Source organism: Amblyomma maculatum, chromosome 1, assembly GCF_055883805.1.
Source record: "Amblyomma maculatum isolate TAMU_Amacu chromosome 1, ASM5588380v1, whole genome shotgun sequence".
In the NCBI taxonomy this organism is placed as follows: domain Eukaryota; kingdom Metazoa; phylum Arthropoda; class Arachnida; order Ixodida; family Ixodidae; genus Amblyomma; species Amblyomma maculatum.
Window position 1 is genome coordinate 178,752,139 of NC_139344.1, and position 21,018 is coordinate 178,773,156.

The 21,018-nt window shown below is 53.0% G+C and overlaps 1 protein-coding gene across 3 annotated transcripts in view; it reads right to left on the reverse strand.

Annotated features, from left to right (window-relative positions):
* Positions 1-21,018, reverse strand: part of twin (CCR4-NOT transcription complex subunit 6-like twin) — a 144,728-nt gene that overhangs the window by 87,549 nt on the left and 36,161 nt on the right. Inside the window, exon 1 of one of the 3 annotated variants that reach the window (XM_084589668.1) lies at positions 10,447-10,842. The exons of the other annotated variants lie outside the window; for them this stretch is intronic. The gene's annotated coding sequence lies outside the window, so the exon portion shown is untranslated. Of the gene's footprint in view, positions 1-10,446; positions 10,843-21,018 lie in introns of those variants that run through there. 3 annotated transcript variants of the gene reach the window in all.

Here is a 21,018-nt window from a genome sequence, read left to right on the forward strand (position 1 = left end):
AATAGTTGTTACCGTATTTTATACCCTGTCCAGCCCCGCACTGACGTCCATAACCAATAAACGATATGAGAACCGGTCGTTCCGAATACTATGCGGCTGAATGCCGATGCGGCTTGGAACCCACAGCTTGGCATCAAAGGGAAATTTCAGAACTGTTTTACAGAACCGCAGCTGTTACCGCAAACGTCCATAGTTTCTCACGCCATCGTTCCGTGCTACTCCAATCAGGCAACCGCAGCTGGCTGCAGAGAAACAGAGCTTCACCAATGAAGCGGTTGAGAAAATGTCTAAAGTGAATATTTATACGTTTGGAGTAGACGGAGAACACCTGGCCCACTAGCAGCGGATAAGTGTTGTACAAAGGCCGGTAGCGCATGTGTACCGGCCTCCCACCACGTGATCTGGAGTGATGGGGGTGGCGCAGAGGTTAGGGCGCTCGACTATTGTACCCAAGGATGCGGGATCGAATCCCGACCTCGACGAAAGCGTAGCATGGCGCCCGTGTGCTGTGCGATGTCAGTGCACGTTAAAGAACCCCAGGTGGTCGAAATATCCGGAGCCTTCCACTACAGAGTCTCTCATGGCCAGAGTCACATTGGGACAAAACCAAACCAAACCAGATCTGATGCGGCTACATTGCGCTAAAATCCCAACGCCTCTACGACGATTTCGCCGTCAGCTTCTCCAGTCAGTCGACAAAGAACCGCGATCCCACACCACAACCCAGAAATGAAAGAGCACCCTAACTTAAAGAGCGTTGCGAATCCGGATAGGAACTGCAATGCTGCCAGATGCGTAACTTTTTACGGGGGCCTTGTGCAAGGCTTCCTAAAGTTCTGAGGCCACTGTGAGGTTCCGACAGTTGTACATCTAACGGCGAGAATTATTGTCGCCACTGTACGCAGCGTTCTAGGAGGTGCGGACAATTTCTTCTTTTTTTCTACCCACACCAACTTATGCTCGAAGTGTTAAAGAGCGCCCGCTGGGATCACGCTCGCGAGTGGCATGGCGGCTTGGCCGCGCACAAAGTGGCGCCGCAGGGCTAACTAAAAGCACCGTTATTCCGACGCAGCAGCTCAACTCACTCGCGATTGCTGGCTCCCAAAGTAGGGCACCGAGACAGAGATGCTTTTCTGGACACAGTATACGACATATCACTGAGTGCCGTCGGAGGTCTGAAAGGCCCGGCTCCTTAGCTTGAGTCAGGAAAACCAAAGGACTCCCACCGAGATATTCACACACTCCAACGAGTCTCGGCATCTTTTTAACCACCAAGCCTCCCACTCCCAACCATCATTCGGCGAACGTCGCAGTCTTGATATTCGTTAGTAATGACGCACCACCGTCGCGACCTCGGTATATAGAGGGATATAGTACAGCTGACTAGAAAACAAGTTCATGACAAGTAAGCGGTTCATAAGCTATCCTTGTCGCGTTACTCGCGGAATGAGCCCTCTTCGAAATGGTTCGAATAGGAACCACAGATTTTAGTTTCCGCATACAACAGCTCTACAGAGGACCATAAAATTAAGACGGCACAAGTCAACTGCCGGCACGAGAAGTCCATAACGGAAATGTTGGCTAGAATCTAGGCTGCGTCCATTCGGAGGCAGGGTTCTTACTATATAAACAGACACGCTGTTACTTGGCACCGCAAAGACTTTCGTCGGCTACGATAAAACGTGTCGCTTGAGCACCGCCGCGGTGCTGCTGATTATGAATAAGCACATAACGAATGACAGGCCCACACGAGCGTGTTATCCCTTTGGGCTATAGAAGACGCATCGGAAACAATGATAAACAGCACTGGTGCCGTCACACCAGCCGCATATTTTCCTGCTGTATTAGCCTGACCAATGCAAATGCCGACCGTGGCATCACAACAACGTCGGCTGACGCGAACAGCCGATCCGGCAGGATCCTACGCATGATGGGGCTCACGTCCCACTATGAGGTTTTCCCTCGCACTGGCGGCGGTTCGACTAGCCCACCCTCTTTGTCTTTCCATCCACCCGTACGAGGTCGGTTCAAGGTCCCGCGAAAAGAGCCAGTTACGCGGCCCCGTGCGGAACGAGCGGCAGGGCCAATCAATCACGCGGAGCGCACCGGCAGATCACCGCCGAATCAATGTCTCGAAGCGGCGCACGTGCAGGCAAAGCTGCCTCGGCCCCCTTTCCGAAGAGTGCCAAAGACGGCACCGCTGGCGCCCCCGAAAGCGCGGCTGGAGCCGGGCAAAGCCGGTCGCCGAACCTCCGCCACGGGAGCGCTGAACGCTTCGCGCACGCTCATCAGGACGTGCGGGGCGGCGGCTACAGCGAAAACAAACCGGCGCTCACGATCGGGCCCAAATAGATGCCGGAAGCGTCGCCAGAGCTCGGCCACGCGGCGCTGACAGTCGCTGCTCGCGCGTTATTATACGCGACGCAGTCATGACCGCAATTGAGCGCCGCGGACAGACATGACCCAGCGAAGGCCGAGTCGTGCGCCGCCAGTGTGGGCCACGGCTAGAGCGCCACGCTCCGCTGGACCCCCCCCCCCCCCCCCCCCCCCCCCTTTATGTAAGGCCGCGGTCGCTTCCCGCCCTAGCGTACCGTCAGCGACACTTAAGGCACGATGCCATGGTGAGTGCCAACACGCAGGCTAAAAATCCAGTCTTGTCATGTGCTTCGGTCACCAACTACCGAACAAACGTGACTTCGCTGGAAACACTCCACCTGCCTTCCACAACCGCTGCAGGACGGCTGAGTGCACGGCGGTTCCAAGAAGGCGCAAAAAGGAACGACGGCTCTCGCGGGACCGTCGGCGTCAGCGATGGGTCTATCCGCCTAGGCTGCGAGCAACCAGAGCGGTTCCGCAGACGACTGCCGTGACAAGCGCCCATTGTCTCGTGCGGAGCAGCCGAACGTAAACAGACCATCATCGAGGTCGGCCTCCAGAAGCGGGGCTCCCGAGATCTGGTTCAATGCTGGGCGCGCACGTGGCCCCGTTCCGATAGGCGGGCCCGTAATCCGGTTGCCCGAGTGCTGCCGGCTCCCCGTTTCGGAGCTGCCGGCAACGCTGGCCCGCATCGAGCATTCCGGCGCCGCTGATTGACATCGCGGTGGGAAGGCGCCGCCACGTGCGCCCACAACAATACGCCGCGACAGGGCCAGAGTACAGCTCGGCAGAGGCAGCTACAGAATGCTTCAGACAGTTTCACGTTTTCATCGGCCGCTGCACGTTTCGGCGCCTATTCACTGACATCACGAACGTGCCAGCGAATCTGACCCCACTTGACGTCAACCTGTGTTCACGTAATCGATATTTGCTCAAGGTGAACAGTGAAGCTGACACGTCGCAGCGTTTCGACGGGGAGTAGACCAAGCAACACAGCTCAGGTTTACACGGAAAATATGACCTTTAAACCGAATAAAGTATATCACTAAGAAAAGGTCGCCGCCAATATTCACCCCAATAATCTTTTTTGGCAGAGGCGCTAACTGTGTATAACAAAGCTAAGTACTATACCCATCGGCAATGTTCACGAACTATAGGTAACGCCACGGTAGAGCCAAGATGGCGACCGTAGAAAGGACTCCGACTGTGGTCGGCATGCATGGGCCCATTAACAATGTTTCCTCGATTGAATGAATAAATCACGCTGTTCTATTTAAGGTCTAACTGCGTTGTATTTGTCGATGTAAAACAAAAGAATCAATGACAGACTAAAGACGTCGCTTTGTGTCTGCAGACGTCCTAAACCACACACGATCGCCGCTTCGCCAGCGCCGAGTGTTCCCGCACGTCGGGAAAGTCGGAAGACTGCAAGCACGGCATGGGCTTAATGATCCATTGTTGTAGGTAAGCGAGATATTGCGAAATGTGCACGAGGCCGAAAGGTCGCGACAGTTCCGTTTTCAACTACAGCCTGTTTGGATTTAAACTCAGGCGCGGGCTTCTGTTCCTATTTCAGCTCCCGGTAATCCGATTTCTAATCTGGTAAGTGCAACCCTCCACCAACGAGTTGAAGTGCCTTGCCATTTTTTTTTTTTTTTTCTGGCCCCAGCCGTTGGCGCCTACTTTCAAAAATGCGCTCGTGTATCGCTGCCCTCTTCACTTGCATGTTTTCTTTTGCAGACACTGAAAAACAGGTGTTTAGAACAAACAAGTACCAATGCAAAAGCCTAACGCAGCACTCAAAGCCGCCGTCTCTTGGACTGCTGACAGCGTGAAAGCCCTATAATGATATCTGCCGGCTTTCCTATCCTGTGCAAAAAGGCATGCGCAAGTGCTGCGGAGCTTTCTTATCGCCACGAAGCTGCCGGCATAACATCCCAAAGCGCTTGCTACGTACGGAGCACAAATCCGCCGAGCGAGTTCTCCGTCGAAGAGATCGCGCGGCACGGCTGCAGCAGGTTGAAAATCGCCGATAAAGCAGTCGCAAAGCACCCACCAAACGGTTCCGCGCGCTGGCAATCCTTTTTAAACTACAGTTCGAGACAGCGTGGCGTCAATCTTCCTAAGCGGCTTTCCGAAAAAGGCACAGGGCATCTGAAATCATGCACGCTACAACGGCGCTTTCCACTAACAGAGCGTCGCACTGCCACGCTCAGAAACGGTACACAACCTGAATTGTTATTCGGCGGGACGCTTGCGAACAGCGGAGCTGCAGCCTGTTCCAGAGTGGCCATCTCTATCTCCGACAGAAGCATTTCTGAGCCCCTATAGACGGACGCATCTCGTGGAGCGACGTTTTGCGCACGACGGCATGGGGCTGGCAAAACGGGCGAGCGTTTCAGCTCCTTGCAAGCAAGCGCTGCCGAGCCAGCTCTCGAGGGAGCGCAGGACACGTGTTGTGCCCGGCGAGACACACGAGGAGAACGCGCCGATCGGACTCCAAGCAGTGTGTGACCTGAAGGTGCCCGGAGGTTGTCATTCTCATAGAACGTCGGTGCAAATGGCCCCATCGTCATCGCCGGGAACACACGCGTGCTGTTTGGTGTCGCGCAACGGAGCATGTATAAATAGCTGCGCGTTTTTTCCCAACAAAGTTGCCGGAAGTTAGCGCTGTGTTTGTTTACATCAGTTTCCGTTTCAACAGCATGGAATGCAGCGTCTATACTTCTGCGCTAGTGGGAACATGTCAATGTAAACTAAGCGACAGATGCCAATTTACACACGCATGCGCAGAACAGAAAGCGACGGGTAGCGTGCCTTTTTTTTTTTTCTTTCATTTTTCATCTTTAATGACAGCTTCGTTCAAAAATTGTTGACTGCGCTAACATGCATGTCCGGCGCTGACAGCGCTTTATAATATGCCTTTCTTGCCACCTTAAGTGCACTGCGAACTGCACATTCCATTCGCTGCATTTGAACGCTGCCAACAACAACAAAAAAGCGCGTCAAAACGGTGCATCCAAGCTTCCAAATACGTGTTGCCTGCCTGAAGGACGATTTTATCGGCGACCTAAAGTTGTGGCCTCCTCCCCATTCCCCCTCTCCTCTTCCTGCTGGCTACGCGTTCTCGCAAGTGTTCGTGACGCTGCCCCTGGGGGCTGCGTTTTATGTACTCTTTTGCGGCGCCCGTAATCCAATTAGCGCCGGCTTAGGCGGGCGAATCCCACTGCCTGCTTAATCTGCCGCTCCATCGGTATCTGCAGTTCGTGACGGTGAACATTTCTTGCTAACAGCCGCCGTGACGCGATCGCTGTGCACACAACGTTCTATAACACGGGAGATAAAAAGACGAGCACTCTGGTGGGAGAATGCGCTGGAGATGGAATAGAGTTCTTCAAGGAAGACGGCGAGTCTTCCGTACAACGGTTCTGTTTAGTTGAAATGTTTACTGGCAAGTGACCCAATTGGTACCAATCACTTGCCGCGTTCAATGTGCACCAAGAACCTGCGCCCCTTAAACAGGGGACACCGGGTAAGAGGTTACTGCATTCTAACGAAAACAGAGGCAACTGTAATGAAACTTGACCCAGACAATGCCGAAAGTGAACCTCTGATGTCAGCGTACCGACTGATTTCTTAAGAATAATGAGAAACGTCGGTAGAGGTTTTTCTGGCGCGCATTCTAGAAGCTATATAGGATACAAAGCCAGTCATGATCGCGGAGTCCTTTTCGGTGGAGACGTCGGAAATCTGAATCAACCAGAGGAAGGCTATTGTAATCCAGTGTTAATGCAATGGTTTTTCCAGCAACAAATGCATCTTTCCCTGTCGAATTAACAACAAGCTCGGGCCATACAATCGGTTTTTGCATGAAACAAAATTGAACGAAAATGTCATCAGCACCTCTAACTGGGAACCGGGTGGAAAAACGTAGGGCCGGCTTGACAAGCAGATAATTTCGCGACACGTACGCGCCCGGAAGAATGCGCACAAGGTCGCGCCTGACAACGCCCGCTCAAGATCAGGCGTTGACAGTTCGTTAAAACGTCAATTCTCCGCGCCTGAGCCAGCGATCCGCGCCACACCCTCCTGGCAGCTTTTTTGACGTCCGGCGCCCTTTGACGCCAACGTTAGACGTAAATGTATTCCCTGTCTGGCGTCAATCCGCTGGAAAGTTGGGCAACGCGTAGCTGCAGAAAAAAAAAAAAAAAAAGCGCTAACAAAATAACTCGCTTTGACGCCTCTCCTCAGAGCAACCACCATCAAGAAACGAGGGACACATCCTGCGAGAAAACAACACCGCTGTGGCACCCAACGCAACAAGGTCGGTTTTTTGTGGGTGTAAAAAAAAAAAAAATCACCACACGCCTCCCGGCTTTCGAAAAGCCTCTTCCGGGCGCAAAAGGTCCCGTACCAGGCACTGAGTCATCGCCGCGGGAAAGGGAGACGAACAAAAAGGGCAACGACAACGAGAGTTAGTGACCCTAATGGGGCAGTGCCGCAATGAGAAGGCCCACCGAAGGCGGCGCGCACACTCGCGGCGCAAAAAATGGCTGCCCCATTAGGACACGCCGCACGAGGGAGGGGAACCATACCGCAGGCATCGCCCTTGAACTGAGGTCGGCTTCCCGTGTCTCTTAAATGGCCGCTGATGACGGCCGAGGCAATTTACAGTCGTCCCCTTAAATACCCTATCTCCGCACCGCGGCAGCTTCTGCGAAGGAGATTAAAATGACTACACAGCATGGCACCACGCAGAGAATCGGGCACTAACGTGTTTCGTTAATGCAGTTACAAGACCACACGTGTCATGTCCGAGTAGCCAGCAACCTTATGACCCTTCAAGAAACACTACGAGATGCGCGAGGTGTCGACCCTGGTACCATGCGCTGCGCAGGCAGCGAGAACGCCCGCCCCCCGATAGTGGTGCGATTCCACTCAACAACGGACGAACTCTATGACGAGACGTGCCGAAAACATCCCCGGTCACCACTTGCAGATCAGATGGGTAAGGGGGCCTGCAAGAAACAGCGAGTGATCCACCGCTCCCCCGGGCGAAGAACGCGCCGCCATGGGCAAATACGCGTGCACACGGCTATATCCACGGCCCAAGCTTTCAGCTCCGGACGCTCCAAAGATATGAAATGCTTGTAGAAATCAAAGCATCAACATGCTGGGAAGATAAACGGACGCGCCAGCTACAACCTAAATTTAACCGCCGATTAACACCATGGACATCGGTTCGCCGCTGGTTCGTGCAACAAGGTCAACTGCGCTTACTGTTATTATGCCCGTGCATAAATTCGACATACGATTCGAAGCCGAATAATGCGCAACTCTCCACGCACTTTGATTTTTATTTTTTGCAATGCGCGAACTTCGCACATGTTGCAAAGCTATGAACTGGTGAACGGTCCTGCTACCTTGCAGCCACGCTTGGAGGCCTATCAAAAAATATTCGCTCCTGGAAGCATGCCGTCACTAATATGGGTCCAATATCGAAGACAAATTCGCCAACAGCAGACAATATTTCTGTGCCGGTGTATCTGCCCGCTCCAACTCCCGAGCGTCCACCAGCGACCAGACTTCGCGCCCCGGTAACAGCTCTCACCGAAAGAGCAGCACGGTAGGCCTACCTGGCAACCGTGTGAGATCAAATAGTGTTTGAGGGGACAGGAAGTAAGTGTTAATGCGAGCACTTTAGCCGCTTATGACTGACCTTAATATATGTGATAAATGACCGCGTCGTTAAAGATTGGATACGCGCACGCAACGCCACAAGAACACGAACAAACGAAGGATTCACGAAAACAAGCTTGACGACGCTCGTCTATCCTCTTCAGCCGTACGGACGCAGACATTCGTGTATGTCCTGACTGCGTAAAAAATAAAAAAAAAATCTGCATCCTCCCAGGTGAGCAATTACGCAATTTTGCGCCAGATTTTGAGCTACTCATGTCCTTACATTGCACTGTATTCATAATGGCAGGTGTGATTCTTCAGTGATTTTTCCAAGAATAAGCGATGCACAGCGTCGACCGTGTAAAGCGATGACTTCCATTCTAAAAGCCGTTCAGCCCAGCATGCCACAAAGCGTCCGGAGTACAAGAAAATATAAGGTATTCGCAGCGTATTGCATCCCTGCGGTAACATACACAAAAGAAGTCGTGCCGTGAACGAAGGATTCTACACATTGACAGCAGCGTGCCTCGCTCCCTGCATCCACGTGGAGGGCCAACGCGAAATCGATCCGCGTTTAGTAAGGTGGACACATCCTTGGGATATACCTGCTAGTCCTCCTCCGGCTGGGCGGACAGACTGGCGCATCGCACGGGGAAGGCTACGCTGACACACTCGTTATAATGCGGCTCACGAGCGGGCACGCGCCCAGAGCCACGCTAGGTCAATCACCGGCCGGACTTCCTCAGCGCCTCGCAGCCGCGTCGGGCGAGAAGGGCTGCACGGCCTCGACAATCAGCGAGCGGAGGCCACGAGATCAAAACAATGCAGGGACGGCGGTAGGATCGAGGGCCGCTGGAAAACGATGACGCGCCGGACGAACCTTGGCGATGCCCTTGGACAGACACCACCACTGCTAACCACACTGACCCAAATGCGAACGGTCAAGTTATACCGCCATGCGGGGGAAGATAACGAGAGACTGTCCCAAGGACAAATAACACTGGACAGAGCGCAGTCTACACATATGTCTAAGGTCACAGATTATTTATCATGACCAAAATGCACTTCAATCAATCAATCAATCATGAGGCGACGGCTTTGTTATCCGAACGATGCGATTCGCTGCAGGTCTGGAATACGGCATGATTTTCGTCAGCTATTTCCAAGGCCAAGGAACCGTGGTTCGGATGTCCCAAACAGAACCAATCCCGTGTTCCGTAGTGTATTCCCAATTTACGATCCCTTCATCTTCAAAATGTTACCTATTGCCCGCCGACTGAAGCTTTGAATTCAATTACACTGTTCGGCCGGGTTGTCCGTTGCATTTTGTTCTGTAACTGACGCACGACTTTGCCAACACGCATTTGAAATCGCCGCGTAATTTACCGACGGATACCACTTGTGTGAACCGTTCGCGATTAAAAGGAAGAGAGAGTAGAACCTGGCTTTTTTCTTTTTTTGTCTAGGGACATGAAAGCAAACCAAAGCAAAGAGCTCTGTGGGGAAAAATACCCATTTGGGGAAGCATCGATTGGGACGTCTGCCGCACCGCCGTTGCTCAGCACGGGTTGAATGCACGCGACGGTCGTCGACTTCAACTACGACAGCTGCCCTTTTAAAAACACTCATATCGTCCAAGTGCCAAGTTGCCCTCACAGGGAACGACTTGCTTAGCAGAATTAAAAAGAAAGAAAAAAAAAACCACCGACGCTGAGTTCGCCGAAAAGCGCTTGGAGATTCCATTATCGAAGTTATCGGTCACAGGGTCGCACGCCGTCGTACCCTGATGGCACAAAAGCAATGGTCGAGACCGCTCAGGCGAGAACGAAAGAGGGTGCCAACGAACTTGACCGTGCGTAGACGTAGCCCCAATAATATATTACCCCGTAAAACATCACACAACACGAGCCGCGTACGATTTCGTTAGAAATGGCAGGTGGAAAAATCAGACACGAATCAACGGGGTGCGAAAACTATCGGTGGCCAAGGCTCCACTGCAGCGTCCGCAGAATTAATTTTTAATGCTCAAACGAGTTCATTGTTTTCCTCGTACCTCCCTCAAATGGTTCAGTGGCCGAGAGAAAGAACGATATTACCCCCCAGCGAAGCAGTCGCCAGATTCGCAAAGTGGCGCCAGCGATGCAGCGGTAGCAAAGTTGGGGCAGTCAAATCAAGATGTGAATTAAACCGGACTAAGCTGCAGGGAATGCACCTCCCCTTTTCCCTATCGAGAGAAAACTGCACGAAATAATCTTTACAACACTTCCCGTACCGCCATTCACTATTTCGAATGTTGAAATATGGCACAACGGGACCACAACAAACACATGGCTGGCGGCCGGCGTGCCCGCCCGCGCGGGCGCGCGGGCACCTCGGCCAGACACTCACATCTGAAGTCGTCCCGCAGCGGAGACACGGGCGGTGTGGGGTACGCGGCGCGGCACAGGGCACAGGCACAGAGCGATGACGGCGGAGGCGGGCCCGGTCCACCGGGGGCCGACGCGGCGCGCTCACGCTTGCGCCGCTTGCGGGGCTTGAGCACTCGGGGCAGCGGAGCCTGCGGCTCGTCGGCGGCCAGCGCGGAGTCCGGCGTCGACGGCGGCGTGGGTTCCTCGGCGAGCGGTTTGCGCCCTCGCGGTGCCAGCACCAGGGGCGAACCCTGGGCGTGCAGCGCCAACTGGGAGAGCGACACGATCTGCTCGTCGAGCGGCGGCGACGGCGGCAGCGCGATGAGCGGCACGCCGGCCCAGGCCGGCCGCGGCGGCTTGGCGATCAGGCAGGCGCCCAGCAGACGCTCGGGCCCCACCGACACGCGCATGCCGCTCAACACACGCACGCACTGGCAAGCGCGCGCGCCCGCCGGCCGCCGAGCCGAGAGGGCGAGGGGACCGGCAGCCCATTGGACCGCCGCTGTGGGTCACCCGAGGAGGGGGCCGCGCTAACGGGACGCTTTCGCCGCCGCGAGAAAGTGGGGCCGCCGCTATCGGACATGTCACAGCAACCTCACCACGTCAGTCCACGCTCAATCCAATAACTGCTGATGTGCCATACACGCAAACGTACGAGCGACACACAATCTAGTGTTTGTGGCTTACGTCCCAAAGCGATTCAGGCTATAGTGGAGGACTCTTCACCTGGTATCAAGCACTGCCATCGCACAGGACACGGACGCCTCGTGTTCCAACGCGGCCGGGTTCGAGCCCACGTACCCTCAGATCAGCAGTCGTGCGCCCTAACCACTGAGCCACCTGTAGAGGTTACGCGAAACCCCTTTCGAAACTTCACTTCTACTAACCAAATTAAACAGGGTGGTTTTTTTAACGTTTACAGATTCTTGTCTTAAAACCTGCGAGAGGTACGTCGGTGCGATCTGCATGTGGATTGCGCAATAAGGCGGATAAATATCCGCAATACACTCTAAATAAGAATAGCCCTGCAAAAGTAAGAAGAAAAAAAAACGAATAACATGTCCTCTAGCGCCCTTCTATGAGGAACAAAATTTTCACCACAAAAATACGGAATACCTATGAATGTCAGCAGAAGCAGCTTCTAACTTCAAAAACATGCGAAGCTCTAGCAGTTACCAAGTTTATAACTGATGTCTAACTCTCACTTAATTGCTACACTCGACTTCTGGTGCTGCGGTCAACGCTTTCCATTGATAATCGCATCAAATGAATATGGTTTGAGGATGGAACAAGCCTCTGTTGCCAACAGTACAGCATTCCGTATATCTAGTGGTGCAAACCTACCCTAGGGCTTTGGAGAATACCCTACCCTATAAGGGAGAGCGCTAAAGGACACGATACCACCCCTTTTACGCCCTCATAGGGTAATACGTATTTAGAGTGCTACAGACCAACATGAAAGACGACAAACGAAAATGAACTAATCAACTCTTGTTTATTTGAAGGGGCAATATGGCAGTATTATATCGTGGAATTGAACGTCGTCAACATCAAAAGTGAGTAAAAGTGAGTGCTCTCTTTAAATGTCCTCAACTGGCAATGTGGCTCGAAATATCAAAAGTCGAAAATACGCGTCTTAAAGCTCGTTGAGATTAGCTTTCACGCATTGCACATTTATGAAATGGCGACCCTTACTGCCACCGCGCCAAAATCATGTTAAATACTTATGCATCATTGAATGCACAAAAGGCGTGTGCATTAGATGCATAAAAAATGAAAGCGACGATATTTTATAAATGTGCTCTAGCATGCAGTTTTTAAAACGCTTATTTGCAAACGCTAAAAAAAGAATCACCCGGAGTAACCACAGTACCGAGTGACGATAGCACCGTGCAATAAAATGTACGGGCCTGCTATACTGGCTCTGTAGCTGAGCCACATTCGCTCCCTCGTGAGGACAGCGGAGAAATTAGAGGGTCTCTTAGATATCTCTTAAGAGGAGAATGGCGAAAGCCTAACCTGCCTCTACTATAATTTGCCTCTCATCGGCATTCGTTGCAGTGCTACATATAAATATGATTGGTGTACAGGAAAGGGGAGGCGCAGTATCTGTCACACTTTCTCCGGCAAGTGTGAATTTGGACGGTACACCATCGCTCCTATCGCGTGTGGTTCCTTGGCGCGCGTTCAAGTGCGGCATTGCAGATGAACGCTAGACAAGAACACGAATCTCGCGGAATATGGCATCTCGCGCATGGGATTTCGTTCCATAAGCCTAGAAAGGCGTTCACCTTAAAATGGGAGGGGCTAATATGCCAAACAAAATCCCAAATGCAAAACTATCGGCGTCGAGGAATGACAGCCGCTATCTGCCGCATCCCGTCGCGGTGGCTCGGTGAACGTTCGGCGGCTGGGTCTGAGGACGCGGGCGGGCTCAATCCCGGCGGTTTGCTCTAAAACAATGTCTTTAGAGTTCATGGAAGCCTGCCCATTCGAGAGGGCAGAAATCTTGTTACCTTCAGGCGACTTGGAACACTGCGAATGCATTACGGGCCGCCAGCGCTGCCTCTGGTGCAGCGACCAAGCACTGCAGAGGGAGCCTTCAAACAGGAAGATGCAGAAGCGGTCAAAAGCTAACCGCCGCGAGACGGGAATGCTCGTCCTATCCACGAAAGAGAACAGACTTTGACCGCCGTTAAAATGGAGTAAGGAAGTCTGTGTAACATGTAACCAAGTTAGCAAGCATCAACGCTCGGGGCAACGCGACAGACTCCAGCATCCGCCAAATAAATGAAGCACCGCACCCCAGTTCCCTCGCGTTGCCTCCAGTTATTGAATTCTAGCAGCCGAAAGAGGCAACCACACAAGAACATCACGCGAGGGAAGAAAAACAAAATATTAGCGACGACCCTGAGCTCGGCAAGCCGAATCTTATCGGGTACAGCCGCCAAGTGAAGGCGCCCAGGCAGATACGCTTGCTGTCGCTTTCGTACACCACGTCGGCGACGTCGGGGCTGTCCGGATGGCTCCCGCAAGAAAACAACGCGCGCAGTTCGTGTGGCGCACGGAGCGCAGCCGGATCTGGCCTGGTGCTGTTGCACATCTTATGCACTAATCTGGTCCAGCAACATTAAAAAGCTTCGATGCCCGCACCATTTTCCTACACAATAACTCCCCATAACTAGAAGACAAAGCGCGAGTGCTGGGGAGTTAATCGTTGGCGAATGTAATTTGTGGGGCTTAACTCCCCGGAGTGACCGATGCGTAGGCTACGGGGATGCGGTAGTAAACGGTTCCGGAACAATTTATACGAATCTGGGGTTCATTAACGCACGATGACATCGCACAACGCACGTTGGAGCAACATGGGTCACTGCTGCTGATAGGTTGGATATGGTTCCAATGCCAAGATTGTACCTATACCATGTAAAACGGTTTCATCGCGAGCAGGCGCCTATGTTGTGCATTCTGACGCGTAGAAGACGGGTGGTTGCTTTTGCTAATGTTAGTAACCGTTGGAAGCAGAGAGCATTCAGCCCCGCGGTTACAAGGCCGGCTTCCCTCGGCGAGCGGAGTCATGCATAATGACCACGCACGGGTTCACTAACGCTGCCAGCGGGCGCACTCGACACGCTTCTGACCTCCTGGCAAGCGTGTCACCTGTTCCGGTTACTCAACGCGCCGCGCGATGACGCAGCGGCCGAGGACTCCGCCGCCGCAGCTGGGCGCTACGTGCAGATTCTGACTCACGGTCCACGCGTTCTAAATCTACACGGAGGCAAAGAGCGGCCAAGCCCCTACACCTTGGTGAGCGCGGTAAGAAGCTTGGGAGGACGAGTAAACGTGTATATAGACTTCGCACAGGTCTATACCGGTGCCTTCTCTAAAATACAAATATTGGTGCGAAAAGGGCGGTGCGTACTGTGCGCTATAATCGCCAAAATGACGTGCTTGTCGTCTAGTGGTTCGGATAGCAGACATGGCCTCCCCGCCATATTTGATTGCTGATCCCAAAGAAGGGGGTTCGATACCGGCCGCTTTTTGCTGAAAGCGAAAGGCAAGGCGCCCGTGTACTGTGCGATGTCATCCTCATTTCCGTAGCCCTCCCGTGAGGAGTCCCCCATAGCCTGAACAGCTTAGGGACGTTAAACCCTACAAGAAAAAGAAAGCAAGCTAATTAGCCCTCCACCGACGCAAGTTACGTAAACGTAAAAGTGCAGGTTAATAAGGCTTGCTCACGGACATTAATAGTCTATCCCAATCGGAAGCACCGCTCTGAATCCCTGAATGAGCACAAAATACAGCTATGCCAACGGAACTAGACCAGAATTCAAAATTGACACCGAAGCACGCTTTTCGGTTAGCGGGGCAAGAAAACGTTCCCGGGATCACCAATTGGAATCATAGACAAAGAAAACACACCCCTTCGCGTGTTTCGCGCTCAAAAGAAAAAAAAAAAAAAAAAAAAAAAACGTATACTTCACCTAGCGTTACAAAATATACATACAGTTTAAGGGAATCTGGGCGCATCACTGCCGCCTCTGCGCGCGCAGACAGGTTTCGCTTTCATGATTTGGTCCAGCCCAACACCGTACCTGCTGAGCACACAGCGGGTGACCGACTCTCCCCCCCCCCCCCCCCCCCCCCCCCATATCAAGCACGGCCTCACAAAACGCAAAACGCACAGAACAGTACCGAGGCTTCACGACAGCTTGCAGAGTACGTCCGAGTGCGAGCAGTGAACATACATCTAAACCCAGCTGGAAACGCCTCGACGTCCGCGATGTTAGAGAAGTCAGATCTGAACCTGGCACTCGATACAGAGCATCATGCGCGACTCACAAGTCCGCACCATGCGGGTTCATTGGCGCAAGATAACTAGGCCGCGTGGGCAAGCACATGGTCGTTCGCCTGCCGCGAGCCCTCGACGCGTGGCCCGTTCAGCCGTCGCAAGGCAAATGGGTCGAACGCTCCGCTGCCCTCGCAAATCTAACCCAACTCAAACGAACGAAAAGCGGCCGCCCTCTGGGCACGCGAGCGACGCACGTTTCGCATGCGTTCCGCCGCACGAATAAACCGCGCGTCATGTGTCGCATGCATGACCTTACCTAGCAGATTGGGGCAACAGTCCCGAGACGGTTCTCGCCCCCCTCCGACAGAAGCAACGCGCGAAACGCACGCGATCGAGAGATCCCAGACACAACGCGGGAGTAATCTTCACTCCGCCCAGAACGAGCGTCAGTATACTGATGGGGCCTCCTTGCCTTCTCTCGACAACAAAGCGGGGAGGGAAGCACGACTTGTCCTTATTCGGCAGGACGACTGGGGCTCAGCAATGGCCGGTGGTGAAAGAAGACACTTTGTACTGACGAAAGTGCAGTCACCAGCTGGAAGCGATGTGAAAGGGAACACGCGAGCCCGTAGCGATCGCGCGCCAGTGACTGTTGGAAAAACCGGAGCCACGGAAAAGTGCTCGCGTACTGCTCTTTTAAAAACAATGTCACTGACTTAAAGTTCTTACTGCTCTAAAAATTCTGCTTACGATTCTTCGTGCTTGCGATGGGGCGTGCCTCCATTTTTTTAGAAACAAGCGCAGGCGCTCGACAGGCCAGCACCGCTACTAGCTCGCGTGTTCCCGTTGATGTTACCTCCTATGCATGCGAACTGGTATCAAAGCTCCCACAGAAGCCCGCCCGTCCGAATCATGGCGGCACACCGACTTCCCGTTGGAAGAGGCCTCGTCAATTTTCCCTGAACTGCCGTCACAGGAAGTGACACGATGAATACGTTCGTTTCTGACGTTTTCGCCAACGTCGCAACGTTCCTCCCACTCTCTCAGCACGTCGGCTTTCCGTACCGAGTTTAACCACCTGGTCCTGCACCAGTGTAGACCAGGCGCCTATATGGTTACCGAAGTACCAACGACACGACTGTTTTATCACAGGCACCGGGATACACTTTTTTAACGCGATATCATATTGTCCAACGGCTCACGCCTCAATTCGCAAGTACCGGCAGAGAAGTAAGTTTGACGCGGGGAATGTGCAAAATGTTCTACAATGGAACCCTGCAAAGGCCGAAATAAAGGAAAACCTACACGAGAACTGAGCAAGAAATCCTCAGCCAGGACGCAGAAGTCCCCAGTCGAGGCCAGCAGCAGTCCCGTAAGCGCCATCGGGTCAGATTACTTCAGCGTGCCTACTTCAATCTTCCATTTTAAAAAACCATCTCATCAGAACAAAAAAATTAATGTATGTGATAAAGCCTGTCTTGAAGAATGCAGCCTGCTGGGCCAGTTTGCGCAATATCTCCTAACTATACAGTCCTGTTTGATTTGCGCAACATTTTTACTTGAAATGTCCGTCTTGAAGCTTTAGTCGAGAGGCCTCCCAAGCAAAGTTTTTAACGACGTTTCAATTAACCTTTAATCACGTGTAAAGTACCCATTGTTTCGCTCTTAAAATGACGTAGAATAACTGATTTGCTTTATATGATTTTGCGTTACGACTGGCGCCATCACTTATAGGTAGCTCTCAACGAGGTTGCGAACAACTAGATTCGCACATCGGCTGCCCCGTCAAATGTTCTAGTCCACGCTGTAGCCAGCCCGTGGCACGCATTCCAGCAGACCGCGTGCGAGCCTCATCGTGACAACCGCGCAGCCCCTTTCGTCCATCGGCCAGCAACGGTGGCGTCTGTACCAAACGGGAAGGGGGAAACGGCTTTGATCGGAACAGTACGTCTGTGGCCATCGCATCGAACTGCGTGCTGACAGGGAGGGAACGGCGAGGCGCCCTGCGTTGTATTCCCGACTGAGGCGATGCGGCCCATGCGCGCGTTTCTTGGCGTTGGAACAAAAGGTCCATCTCTGGCTAGTGAAACGGGTTTACCGTGAACGTGAAAAGCGACCGCAGGAAAAGGAAAGAGGGAAGAAGAAAACACGCACGCGGGAACAATGGCGTCCAGATTTAGGCGTCGAACTAGCGGCTCGGCGGGGGAGTCAAGAGGAATGACCAAACGGATCAAGAAGCCCCCTTCCTGCCCGCAGAAAAAAAAAAGAAAAAAAAAAAAAAGGACTCGCGCAACGGACCACGGGAGTTCTGGGCCAAGGGCGGGATCGTCGGGGACCCCATTGTTTCACCAACGCCATTGTCTCCTCCGGCCGCCACCAGTAGGCGCCGCGTATCGGTGGACGTTAAAGCCCCTTGGGACTTTAGTGGACGTCGTGCGAGTTGTTGGTGGCCAACGCGCGCGCGCGTGGCACCGAGGCGCGACAAACCAGAGCACGCGGGCTGCGCACGTTTGTAGGGCCGCGAAGACGGCGGACAGCCGCAAACAGGGGAGGGGGCATTTGAGGCACACGAGGTCACGTTGACGGAGTGGACCACCGGCGTGACCGCGTCGCGACATCGTGCTCGCGCGACTAACGCGGCACAAGTCGCGGCCGTCCTGAAAACCGACAGCATTCGAACAGGGGCGGCCGAGGTAGTTTCCCCCCGGACAACCAGCCACAGCTAGGAAGAGCGCAGCTGCGAGATGGCTGGGCACACAGTCCGTCCTGCCCGGTGTTCAACGGAGCTGGCCTGACAACGAAATGGGGCTCGCCAAGGCCTAGCAAAGCGCGCGCCTGTGCACTCTCTCTCGGCCAGGTTGTGTTGCAGATCAGAAAGAAAAGAAAATTACATTCAGGCGTTAAATCAGCAAAGCTCTGCGTAATACTTTCCACGTTCAAATAGGAAACATGCATAATCCCTGAACTCCGCACTGTCGGGTCAGAGATCCCCAAAGAATGAAAAAATAAAATAAAAGGAAGAATGGGACTAGGGAAGGCGGAGCAAGGGTGCACAAATGATCGCCAGAAATGACCTGAGGGTTCAACGACCTTGTCAAAAGTAGCACAGGCTCGATCGCATCGACCAGCAGTGAATACAGAATTCTTTTCAATGGCGGAGGGTTAAAAGCAAAGTAAAACATCTCTACAAATTAAGCCAGCGAGATGGCGAACAGACCGTCATATAAGGTGTTCCGAAAAACGGGAGCGACGCGAACGACAGTCGTACGCACGGGTTTAGTGAAACGACGCGTTCGATGGCGTACGCGCGTTCTTGAATGATTTCTATATCACTTTACGCGCCATCTCTTTATCACACAAAAAAAAGATATGGAGGGAGAGGAATCACTGCATCGCTTTACAAGTGGCCCTCTGCTCACCAAGTAGGTAGCATCGTCGCCAGCGTTTTGTGCTCAACAAGATGGTTTGTTTTGTTTTGTGGGGTTTAACGTCTCGAAGTGACTCGGGCTATGAGAGACGCCGTAGTGGAGGATTCTGGAAATTTCGACCACCTGGTGTTCTTTAACGTGCACTGACATCGCACAGCACACGGGCGCCTCTCTTTTCACCTCCATCGAAAAGCAGCCGCCGAGGCCGGGATTCGATCCCGCATCCTTGGGCACTGCTCAACATGAGTTTGCACTGCACTGCTCTTGCACTCATATCCGCGACGATTGGTTTCATAGTACCGGTGCAGTCATGCAGTGCAGCGCGAGCCATGGGCTCCCTCCCCTACCTCTTCCCATTTCGTCGCTTCAGATGACCTCCCCATCCGCCATATCATATCAGAATCCCTGACCAATGCCTGCTAGAAGACTGGTTTGGCCAAGACGACGTCGAGCTGCAGCGCCCAAGTGTAGTAGTATACCGAGTGATATGGAGCCACCACTGTCCGGCGCTGCCTGGACGCACGACCTTCGCAGCGCTGGTTATCTCGCCACTAAGCAAAAGTAAGAAATCGCAAGATAAACGTTTGTGCACAGCTGCGTCACCATCCAAAGCTTCGCTCTTCGGTACAAGCGGATTCCGCCGTAGCTAAACCTCGAATAATTTGGTCTTCGGCATGAGTGACTTCGGAAAGGGCGCTTATTCGAACAAAGCCACTGGCTACAACGAGGGTTACTCTAAGCAAAAGAAAAAAAGACCAGGCTCCGAAACATACATTAAGTGACGATTATAAAGTTGATATCGAAGCTGTACCGAATGGTACCGTATGCATTTACTGGCATGCGAAGACAATGATTACTTCCCAAGTACGGGTGATAAGCGTAGGTTTCCCTATATGTAGTTTTTCCCTAGATAAGAGTATAAGTTCGGTTCTCGTTCGTTTCCACGCTGCTCGTTCCACTAGCATACCCGAGAGAACGGCGGAGTAGCGTCCTGAACAGCGAGCGAAACACTCGACTTGTCGCAGATGGAGCAGACCGCGCTCGGTCATCGCGGCCGGCCGGCGCGCCAGAAGACGCGGGCCTTGCGTGACACGCTTCCCTGGAGTGGAGCCGCCGCGACAGCTACCGCTTAGTCGGACGCGCCGCTGGCATTGACCAATCGTACGACGAATCCCACCCTGACGTCATGTACAATTACCGGTACACTATTACCCAGTTCGTACGCAGTCGTACCCCCTCCGCATACAGACTCAAAACGAACGCGGTGCGAGGAGAAAACTAACGAGACGCTCTCTCGCGGTTAGCGGTGTCCACATGAGGAAATCGAAGGCCGTCGTTCAGCAGGCTTCCCCACGTTGCACACTGATCAACCAATCGCGTCGCTAGCCGACAGTCAGTCGAAGACGAAGCTCTGAGCGTGTTTGCCAGCTGCGCGCAGTGTCATCACGGAAGCAAAACCAATGTACTGCGCGCAATAATAATAATAATAATAATAATAATAATAATAATAATAATAATAATAATAATAATAATAATAATAATAATAATAATAATAAGTGGTTCACAGGAAAGGAAAGACGCTCTGTGGACAACTGAACCGCGCCGTAGGGAAGCATCATAAAACTCAGAAATAAATTTGGGATAAATTTTGAGCAGTTTATGAGCGTTTTTTGTTGTTACGGACAATTCAAGGAAGAAGAAGCGGGCAGTGGCGCGGACAGGAGCGCTCGCGCTAGGCCGGGAATATTCATTAAACGTCATCTACCATCGCCATCGGTAATGTTACGTCTCCTGTCTTCATCGGCTTGCCGCTTCGTAACATTTGGTTGGAGGTGCGGGGTACTTCATCATCACCCCCTCATCCTGGTCCGGAGCTTCGGTGTCCTGCGACTTGTTGCGCCGTCGGATGAAGGTTAGGAGGCATCGCATGGCTGTTCCCCAGCCTGCCGGACCCAGCAAGATCTTGCCGTTTCTTCCCCCCCCCCCCCTCCCCGCTCCGACCACAAGACACGACGAAGGAGAGACTGACCCGAGACGCCACACATGACCACAAGACACAAGAAGAGACCCGAATAACCATACGTGACCCCGTTGACCAGATGTGCCGACCAAAGACTCCACCGACCCAAGACACCGCTACACTTCAAGACATCCTCCCCTGCCTATGCCATGCGGTGCGTGCCTTGGCCTCCGCCATCAAGTCGTGGCAACGTGTGGCCCGAAAGTGTCCTGGGCCAAGGTTTATCGGGAATCATCGTACCGGCAAGCCGTTCTATTCTTTCTTCCTCTTCTTCTTCAAGCATCCAGACACGCTCATCATCATGCCATAAAT